The following is a 10982-nucleotide window of genomic DNA, read 5'->3' as shown; positions in this document are numbered from 1 at the left end:
TTCAGCTCTCTCTTATATTTTAACATCTTTTTTTTATATATTTCCATTCTTGCAGATGCTTCACTTTTGGAATTGGCTCTGGAGCGTCCACTGCATTAATAAACGGAGTGGCCAGGGCAGGGAAGGGTACAGCTGAGTTTGTCACAGATCATGTTGATCGCCTGCAGGCAAAGGTACAAAATAGCAACAACAGTGCAAAAATTGTCATCAGTGTCTTGTGCGTTCGTGAGCAAGCAGAAACATAACCAGAATTTTTGACAAATCGATGCAAATCTCGATGTTTATGGCTTTGCTAGCTTTTCAGCATTTTCAACGGTAGACTGGTCGGTCATTATTGAAGTTTGTGGAAAAGATAATTTTCTCCCCACGCTCGCGTCAGTGTTTTCGTTATAACCACTCACCCGTGGGCAAATAGTAAATGGCTAATTGATCAATCAGAGGGCGCGCTTTACTCTTGCTATGTTATAAAATGGTGTATTATCGTTTGTCTTTCCCTGTAGTTACTCGAGATGTAAATCACGACGCTTCGATGGGATGTAATGAAGAAAAATCTTCTATAATCGTGTAGTTTCTTGCATGCGAAAAGTAAAGAGACCATTTTATCGTTCGTGAAATGTGAAATGATCATTTTGTTCCCTGTAAAATATGACCCAAGCCCCACCCCAACCCTCTAATCAAGAATAGCTATTGTGATGATCAAGATGCCTCTTGAGTTGTTTCCTCAACATTTTCATTCGCTGTTTTGCAAGTTAATATCTGTCAACCTAAGAAAAGTAAAGAGACCGAAAAATAAAGACACCATTTTATCGTTCGTGAAATGTGAAATAACCATTTTGTTCCCTGTAAAATTTAACCCAAGCCCCACCCCAACATTTTTATTTGCATTCGGACTTTAGGGTCGAGCGCCCAGGCCTAGCCGGCAGCACAGCTCCTTCGGTCCGACCTCGTTGAGCTGCGCCCTTCGTAATTCAGTCTCCGACTGCGAGGAAGGGCGATTAGCAGGTCAGATATCAGATATAAGAGAAGGATTCATCATTTTCTTTTGTCAGGTTATTAAGACCTTAAAGAGAGCTCTTCAGCTTGTTATCACAGATGTGAGTGTAACCTGGGACTTACCACAAGGCTGGACTGTGAACCAGACCCCCACATATCTTCCTCCACTCTTCAGTGGCGACATACTAATGGTGTATGGCCTTCTGAAGTCGTCTGAAAATGCGAGTCAAGATGGTGAAATCGTTGTGAGACTTCAAGGTACCTTGAACGAGAACGAAAAGGTGGATCATTTGATAACCTTTCCCCACTCCGTCAACATCGATAACCACTGATGCCGTCTTGGACCCTCATTCAAGTGCCATCCTTCATTGCTTGGCAGCAAAAACGTTCATTCAAATGAAACAAGATGACCTCAGTGATAAGAACGGTGATAAAAACGGTGATGAACTGGAAGACGGCAAATCTCCGATAATCACTGTCAGCAAGTCAGCAAATGTCGCGTCAAAGTTTACGTCATTTGTGGCTGTTGATAAAGAAAACCGTCAGCCAGTATCAGGTCCTTTAACGAAACGGATAGCTCAATCATTCGATGTTTTTCATGCGTCGACTTCTCGCTATGTGTTCCCCTGCAAGTGCAGACGCGTGAAAGGTTTCTTCTCCTTTCTATCTACCAGAAGAAGTTCATTTCGACGTGGTGCTTCCCAGAGTACGAAATCTGTTGCAGTGGTCGTTGCATTGATATCTTAACAGAATGCCTCGGGTGCGTGGGACTTCACAAACGAACTGGTGGCCCTGTGCGGCAAAAACAGGACTACTTTGATCAAGAGCTGTCCTACTGAGATTGCGTTTGGTACAGCTAAAGGGAAGCTATTGTGGGCCACTGCTCTAGCTTTGGTGCTACTGAGTGGGAAGTTCTTGGATCGGAAGGATGAATGGGAAATGGTTGCTGAAAAGGCAGAAAAGTGGACAAACAAGAGTCTACCAGCTGCTTTGAAGTACGTCAGCATTGTTCAATATGCAGCAACTGCGATTGGAGTCTAGATTTAATTTTCCCTGAACAGCAATGAAACAAGAAAATCAAACGTGATTTGGAGTTCCACGAATAAGACTGTAGGCTAATTTTATTGTTTATTTTAGTAATATATTGCCCGTAGTCGTTAAGTTAGAATTAGTAAAATGACATTTCGTCGGGCCTAACAATTCTAAATATAAACAGTTGACTTTTGAATTGTCGAGTGACCGTAAAAACTGACAAAGAAAAGAATTGGGCATAAGGAAGGATATGCTTCTATTGATTCTTGCTGAGGGCAATGTCTCAGTATCAGGTGGTATTATTGTCCTCGATATCATGGACGGTGGATTGAAGATTCAAACCAAATAATTAGCTGGCAGTTTCATATATGATGTTTCGTGTGTGTGTGTGTTTTCTTGCTTTTAGCTATCGAAGACGATTCTGCCAATTTTGTTTCAGTTGTCAGTTTTTACGCAAGACCCATAATGTTTGTACTCAAGAGAGTCGCGAAAGTAATTTGTAGGAAACGTATCGCAAAAGTAAGCAATAGATGGTCTAGCGCTGAATAATCGGGTAAATTAAAGCCACAGTCTTTGTTTTCCTTCCCTTTTATTCATTGTATTGCTAATGCCACTCTGAAACAGCCTTTTCATTCGCTCTCGGGACCCTGCTACTACTTCCTTCATGCGTTGAAAATAGGTCAGGTTGTAGTTCACTGAACAGGCTTTATGATTGGAGGGGAGAACAACCGAACGAACGAAAAAAAACTGGCTTAAATTTTGATGAAAAGGACGACACTATACTCAACTTAAATAACTTATTCTGACGAACGTTAATATATGAACGTCACAAATATTTGAACTGCGGAGCGGAATCAAGTTATGAAGGGGGTAGTTTCTAAAGAAACTGTGGTGCTGCGTCGGTGGGGAAGTAGTATACAAAAATTTTGGTTTTATCAACGGAGTTGATAATGTAAATTGGCCACCATACAGAGATTCTAAAAGCGCATATACGTGAAAATCAGACAATGGTGGACAAAATTCCTTGGGACACTTCTGTAATTGCATTAATTTTCTGTGTTTTAAAAAAGCACTGTTCACTTGGCCGTTTCAAAATGCCTGTCACTGCGGCGGCCAATTTACAGTATCAACTCCGTTGATAAAGCCAAAATTTTTGGAATCAAGTTATGCTGATCATCGCAGTAATTAACGTTACTTGAGCAGCAACGGATCAGTGAACGGCATCCCGTTCGTTCCACCAGAGTTAACATTAACTCTGGTTCCACTTTATAAAGAATTTCCTTCCTTTAATCTCGTGCAAGTAAGCAACACAGAAAAGAATTGTTGAATTTCCAGTTAACGAGTTGCATTTTCTTGTAAGAGCGTTGTCTTCCAGTCTTGTTGTTCAGGATCAGAATATCAGTAGATTAATTGAGCATTGTGTTGACCTGAAAAGGCAAACTGTAAATAGCAGGCTGTGTTTTGTCAAAAATACCTGATATTTCTCTTCTTCTAACTTGTCTTTCTCCTTTTATAAGCTGATTACAATAAGCCGCCGTTCGTTATTACACTTAAGTCTTCTTCGCTACAGAAAACAATAAACTAAGACAAAAAAAAGAACTTCGGAAATGCTGTTGGAAAACACGATTCATAGTATCATGTTGCGCTCAACACAATAGCTCTTAGTCGTGTTGAGGTATTATCACAATTGCGCGAATCACTGGTTTTCATTTGCTTCGGGAATTCTCTCATCATTCTTCTCTTCCAGGTTGTGTGCAGAAATTCGGCAAAAATGGCACTTAAGAGTCTTTCTGACTCTATTCCTCGATTAACTTTTAACAGTGACGATAACACCCAAAACGTATGCCTCATTTCACAAACAAGCAGTTCACGGCAAAATGAAATGATGATGGCAGAAAGCCCGATACGTATGTACATGAAAGTTCGACGTACAAAAGTGAACACTCAAGCTTCCCGCGCATATCTCACGTGACCCTTGAGCCAATGACATTGGACAATGGCGAAATATAATTAAGCTATGATCCTCGCTAGAGAAGCCTGAAAAATTCAGGACGTCAACAGGGTTTGAACCCGTGACCTCGCGATGCCGGTCCGAGGCTCTAACCAATGCAACTGAGCTATGAAGCCACTGATGTTGGAGCTGGTCATTTGTGGGCTCATATGTTTCTGGGATGAATGAATCTATGAATGAAAGATATATGAAATGAATCGCATATATTGAACTTCGGATATCATTTCATATATCATTTCGTTCATTGATTCATGCATCACACGAACAGTTGAGTCCACAAATGACCAGCTCCCAACGTCAGTGGCTTCATAGCTCGGTTGGTTAGAGCGCCGCATTGTTTATAATATCGCGAAGTCACGGGTTCAAACCCCATTGAAGTCATGAATTTTTAGGCTTCTCTACGCAATTGCTAAAATTGCGTTCATAACTGCGAGGATCATAGCTTCACTTGATTTCATATCCGCAGTTCAATATATGATTCGTTTCATGGTCTTTCATATATCATTTCGTTCATAAAATTTAGTATGCATTCTATGACGTGCATTTCTAGACATAAGTGTTCGTGCATGTAGTAGCTTAATTAAGAATGATACCGTCAAGGTATGAATGACATCCGTAGAAAAGAATTAGGGCCTGTTTATATGGGGCGAACTGACCAGTCCGTTTAGGCGGGCTTGCCCGCTTTGTCGAGATCTCGGCTAATGCGTATTTTCTTTGGTAAAATCTCGGTTCGTTTATATGAGAAGGCGGGCTGAAAAATCCTCATATAAACGGTTCAGCCCGGTTTACCGGGATGAAAACTTGTCATGAAGATTGGGTAGCCTTGAAAACGCAGCTAGATTTGCATGATCACAAGATTATTTTGGCACCTTTTGTGTTAAAATACCATTCCGTATTTGCTAGACTGAGAGCTAAAATGAACCTTCATTTCGAACCAAAACAAGAAAATTGAACAGTTATCCTTTACTTGACTTTGACAGTTACAAGGCACGTAAACAAATTCCCGAATTCACCCCGGTAAACCGGGCTGGAATCGTCCATATAAACACCTCAGCCGGCCTAACTGGGCTGGCTTGCCTTATTTAAACAGGCACTTATAATTAATCATTCTGCCTCTTCGGGCTAAAATTTCGTGGTTTCTGAAACAATCCTTGTTACCGTCTTTGATCTAAAACAAACGCATCAATATATATTATTGATTATGTCAAAAAATGCTTTTGAAAACCAACAATAACTGGAAAACTGAAAAATTTCCCAGACCTTCCCAGGACATCACTCTCTGTATATTTTGTTCTTGCATAATCATAAATGAGTTTAAAATCAAATTATTGTTTCAAAGTAAAGCACATATCCCTCCTTAGATTGTTCCTGTCTATGTGCTCATTGCTGTAGCAATGAACGCAAACACGGAAATACTAGAGACGTTATGTTTCAGTGTTTCAGCAAGTCTATGACTTCCTCTTTCGGTTCAGCTTGCTGTCAAGCCAATACTTTCTTACCGTGATTTCCTTTTTTGATTGTTAACGTCTCAATGATGTGTGCTCCTTTTTACGGTATGATGGCACTCAGCAATCAGTTGGCTTCGTAATCTATTCGTCTTATTCTGTTGTTCCCAGGACCACTCGGTCCCCATTTTTTTACACCTCTACATCTACATTTTGGTACAGTATTCCTTCCGTGAGAACAAACTATGGTAAAGTTAATGGATTTGTTCTTTGGAATGATCTTGAAGAATCTCTCAAGAGTCTTAGCCTTCGCAACTTTAAACAGTCCTTAAAAAATTGCATTTTCGAGTCTTATTTATTTGTTTTGTTTTGTTTTGTTTTGTTTCGTTTCCAATTTTCTTTGTACGATGACTTAAGTGTGTGCGTGTGTTTTAAACTTACATCGTTTTATCTTGTTTTTCTCTTCTTCCTAAGTTCCTTTGGCCGACAACAGTTTTTCATGTGATCATCTGACACAGTCAGATGAAAGCTGCATGGCGAAAAATCAGGCTTTCTTTCAGTAACCATTCAAATGTTCCTTGTACCCATAGTAATGCGTAACAATTCAGTGATCAACTTTATACAGCGTTACGTCATCAAAACAAGTACTGGCTTCAATACATTGTGTAAAATGGTGATGACTTTCCTAATTTGACCTAATTTATCCACTGAGAGAAGGTAAACATGCAGCAACTGAGGGAGCTATTTAGAGTTATACCGTGCGGTTTGTCTATCAGCTATACTTACTTGACCATTTTTTCTGTCTGTTAGCTGCGGCTAACGAACAAAATCTAAAAACGAAATGTGCTAGAACAAACTGAGGGAATTGCCTGGGCCGTTGTGATGTGTGATGTGCATCAATCTGCTGTCTTTTAATCATCTAAATAAAGCACTGACATGACGCTTGCTGAAATCCGCGTGCATCTAATTCCTTTGCATTTTTGGGTATATATATCCGCTGTCGGCCCAGATTTTATCAATTCCTGTTCTAACTATAGTTTGGTCATTGAATCCTATATCTGCGATGATATAATCCAGATCAAGGACATCTAAATAAAGCATTGACTTTAAACGGGGCAACATCAGTGGTTATTCATTACTTTATTCAGGGGCACCCAATGAGGATATATTTCACATTGTTAAACGTATTTTAGTATTTAAATGGTAGATAGAGCCACATTTTTATCCCCTAAAAATGTTTTATCTGTTCGGATTCCCTAGCTAAAATTCTAATGATCCGAAAATTATAGGGATCAAAACTTACCTTTTCGAAATTTTTCAGCCAGAAAAAAGGCTCCCGAAAATTCTAGGTGACCTTTTTAGAGTAAAAATCCGTTAAAAATGGGCAATTATACCGCAGGCAAGCAAGGAATTTTACAACAAATTTCCGAAAATTCTAGGTCTCAAATTGTTTTAGCTTCGGAACAGATATTTTCCGAAAATTGACGTTGGGTGCCCCTGTTTATTGAAGACTAGCAAACTTCATCCCTTGCAGTATGTTACATTTAAAAAAAAAAGCAGTGGCCAGGCACACTGCTGTAAACATTGACATTACGTTTCCTAAGTTCCTATCTCGACTGGTACACCACGATGTCCACCATAATCAAACCCTCTTCTCCTTACATTTCCAACGACACCAAACTATGCAACAACGCGCTTTTCCTATTCATTACTGATGCTTCAAAAGCAATTGCCTTATGCTAATTATAAGTTACAGTAACTCCGTCTGTAAACAGCTATTCCTCTACCTGGGCCCTGGCTGCCCTGGGCACATTGAAAATTGCGAACAATTATATTTAACAGCGTAGGCAGCTGTAGTGTCAACTATTACTGACTGGTAGTAATGGATATGTCTGGGGTCATATAAATAGCTTCTTCTCAAGCTGGGAAGTGTGGTCCATGACTATTGCGGACACCAATCAGTTAACATGTTTCCAGAAGTGTTGATGCGAATGACAAATTCATCATCTTAGCTAAGACAGTTGAAGGAAACTCACAATCCGAACCATCTATGCGAGCAAATTCTTATCATTATCGACCAACAACAACAGTACTGATTGCATGCGGAATTTAGCATTGTTGCTAATTGGGGATGCAGCATGAAGTATAAATAACGCATTCCAATATATATAAGTTGGTAAAAGCAGAGGCCCAGATACCTTCCAGATTGCCTTCAAAAAAATTGGAACGCTTCCAGAATTGGCATGTCATGGTTGTCATGATGATGCTAACACCGGTGAACTCATGAAGAGATGTAAGTTGAGGACACTCGGGAGAAATAATTCCGAGTGCAGGAGCACTTGGATGCTCTACCACTGAGCTAAGGCTTTAATAGATTGCGCTAGCATAATTTTTGGCTTAATTCGTTTTTTCGCGCAAATTTTTCAGCGATTTTCCGAAAAAAAAACATTGCTAGCACTTCATGGCACTTGTGGGTAGTTTTGAAGTACAAACAAAAGGGAAGAATAGTAAATAATACTTATCTATAATCCTTTACATATATCTTTCTAAAAGAAAGTGGACTGGACTAGTTCTCGTTCATTTTATTCGATCGACAGAGCTGTTTCGTGGGAGTGTTTCCCACTCGTCAGGATCTAGATGACAACGCTAACTCCATATGAAGGGAACTCCATACAAACTGACCAACTAATTAGCGTTGTCACCTACGTAGATCCTGACGAGTGGGAAACAATCCCACGAAACAGTTCTGTCGGTCGAATAAAATGAACGAGAACTCGTCCAGTCCACTTTCTTTAAGAATGACGAAGCTCCATTACTGTTGAGCAATTTCAAGAACAAATCGGAACCATATCCAGCATATATCTATATTTATTTTTATCTGTAATCTTATACATGTACCTAGTTTCTTATTGCTTATATTTTGAATTGCCTAACGAAGTACTTGCTATCACAGTCGTACAACCAGCCTTGTGTTATTATTTTGTTTCATGTCTAAGATTGCAGGTTAGTTGCAAAATGTCCCGTCATTGCTGCAAGGACTGAAATTGAAATTGTCAAAATGGTGCATACTCAAATACTGTGATAGAGGAGATGGGCTCCCGCCAAAATTGACGACATGAGAAATGACTGCTTCCATGGTGATTTGGGGATACTCGGAAAAACGGCTAGTCGATCAATCAATAAATCTTTAGTGGTACATACATAGAATACTAACAATACTAACACGTGCAATACCCTGCAGATGGCAGAACTAGTCTGGGCGGGAAATGTGGGAACGGTAAGACAATAAAATTCAACACAGAATCTTCTTTGGTAGGCCTGCCTTAGTCCGGGCTGCCTGCAACGTTGGGTTTCTTACATATCTTTCTCCATTCGTTTCTATCACTCGCTAACCCAACAACATACTTCCTGTGGTGACATTATTTCTACTAGTGATTCTTTTCATATCTTCTACCACAGTTTCGTTCCATCTTTTACGTGGTCTCCCCATCGATCTTTTGCCGTTGCTGGGATACCACTTCTGCGGGTAATTGGGTATACGATTTTCAGGCATCCAAGCAACATGCATGCCCAAACCATCTTAAGGTAATTCCCTTGAAATTCTTCTAATATAAAAACTTTTTTGGAAACTTGGCATAATTAACATTCATGATATGAACATTAAAAAAATGCAATAAAAAATTGGGGTCACCGTGCTTGTTTACGCGTCAGCAGGCTCTTAAAATGGGGTATTTTACTGGTTGCGCGTTAAAAATTCGAATCAACTTCATACAGAATTAAGTCTTCGTTACTTGAAAGATACAAAATTTTTTTTTGAAAATAAAGCTTCTTTTATTCACATAAGCAGTATTGCTTCATTTACGCCGTTTTTGATTGCTTGGTTGTGGGAATAGTGCACTCCTTGGGACAGTTCCGTGGTTAGCTTGAAGTCCTCGCCTTGGCCAAAATAGACCCAGTACGGAACTGTTTTCCAAAAAAATTCATGTTCTACTATCAAACTTTTTTTCTTCTTCAAATATGTTCTTTATTAGATAGTTCTTAGCAAATACCTGAAAAAAAATTCCGGGGTCACCGTGCTCGTTTGAGAGAAAAAGAGCATTTATTTTGCTATCGGGCTTAGTTTGAGGAAAATCTCTTACGTTTTGTACGCGCACGTGCTCATGAGCGCGCGCTAATGACGCGAAAATCGTGCGCAGTAGGGATGCGCAATGCAATACCAAGGAATTACCTTAAGTCGCATCCTGCTAGTATGATCATGCAATCTGCCTGCATCAATGATATTACTGAAGAATTTCGTCGTTACAAAGAAAGAATGAAACAATGAACAAATCTAGTAAATCTAGAGCAAAAGCAAGGTTAAGATGCTGGAGTGGAGCCTTCTGCCTTCCGAGTTCTAGTTTCTTCAATTGTCATATGAGTAGTTCCCACTTGTCTCTTGATGACTGACATTGCCTATATAATATCGCAATTTGTAGAAAAAAAATTGCGTAGGAATAGCTTTTTTTTAACATTTTTTTCTTGAAGTGATGTTCAAAGAAACAAAACGAGTGAGATTTTCCGCTAAGTGAAACAAAAGAAATTTTCTCCTAATAAAAGGGAACCGACGGAAATAGTTGGTTACCATTCGCATGAAAAATCATTGACAATTTTTCACTTTATTATGAACAGTTCTGTATTCCATCAATAGACCACGTTTATTGTATTTTGAAGCAAATGGTTCATTAAAGAACCGGTTATTTCGGACAAAACGCCGGAGAAAACATGCAGGAGCATGTCTAAAGTTGTTCTATTTTTTCCGAAAAGATTCCAGTGGGAAAGACTCTTCCGTTTGCTTTTATTCAGTAAAAGGAAAGTGTTCATAGCTTATCAGTAACTGATGAATACGCTTGTCTTTCGTCTGTAAACAGGATACCAGTTTTCCTTGACAAATGAGCTTACCAGAGAGAATTGTACTACTACATTGCTTTTAAATTGACTTCTGTTTGCTATTTGTTGTCAAAAAAAACACGTGTCGTGGTTGGCATGGATATTTTGGAACAAAATACGTCAGGTCCGATTAGTTATGGCAGACTGTCACGTTTCGAGACTCAAATAAGACTGATTCTGTGTTCTAAACGCAGCTTAACCCAGGTGCTGTGGGTTGATGTAATCTAATCCACACCACGAAATGGTATACTCCGAATATATTTGAATCTTCATGTTGTTTACGGTTTTGTTATTTATATCTTGTTATCATACCAATAATAGAACATTTTTTATTTTTGTATTATTCGATTCGGAAGCTAAGGGTTATTTAAACATGCTCAGTTTCGTTTTTCTATCCTCAAAACGTGGTGTTGAGAAACCGTCGTGAATTAACTTTTTTAACCTGTAGGAAACGAGTGTGAAAACTGAAAAAGAATAATAATAAACACGGTTTGCTATCTGTACAAGCCCTATTTTTGGCAGAATACTTGCGCATGCTCTCAAGTTGTTATCCTTGAATACAATAGCTGATATAT

The 10982-nt window shown here is 39.2% G+C and overlaps 1 pseudogene; it reads left to right on the top strand.

Moving 5' to 3' along the window:
* Positions 1-3627, top strand: part of LOC138013838 (von Willebrand factor A domain-containing protein 5A-like) — a 5997-nt pseudogene extending 2370 nt beyond the window's left edge.
* Positions 3628-10982: the final 7355 nt, after the last annotated feature.

The sequence above is a fragment of the Montipora capricornis genome, chromosome 8 (genome assembly GCF_036669925.1).
Source record: "Montipora capricornis isolate CH-2021 chromosome 8, ASM3666992v2, whole genome shotgun sequence".
NCBI lineage: Eukaryota > Metazoa > Cnidaria > Anthozoa > Scleractinia > Acroporidae > Montipora > Montipora capricornis.
This window is presented reverse-complemented; position numbering and strand designations above follow the sequence as displayed.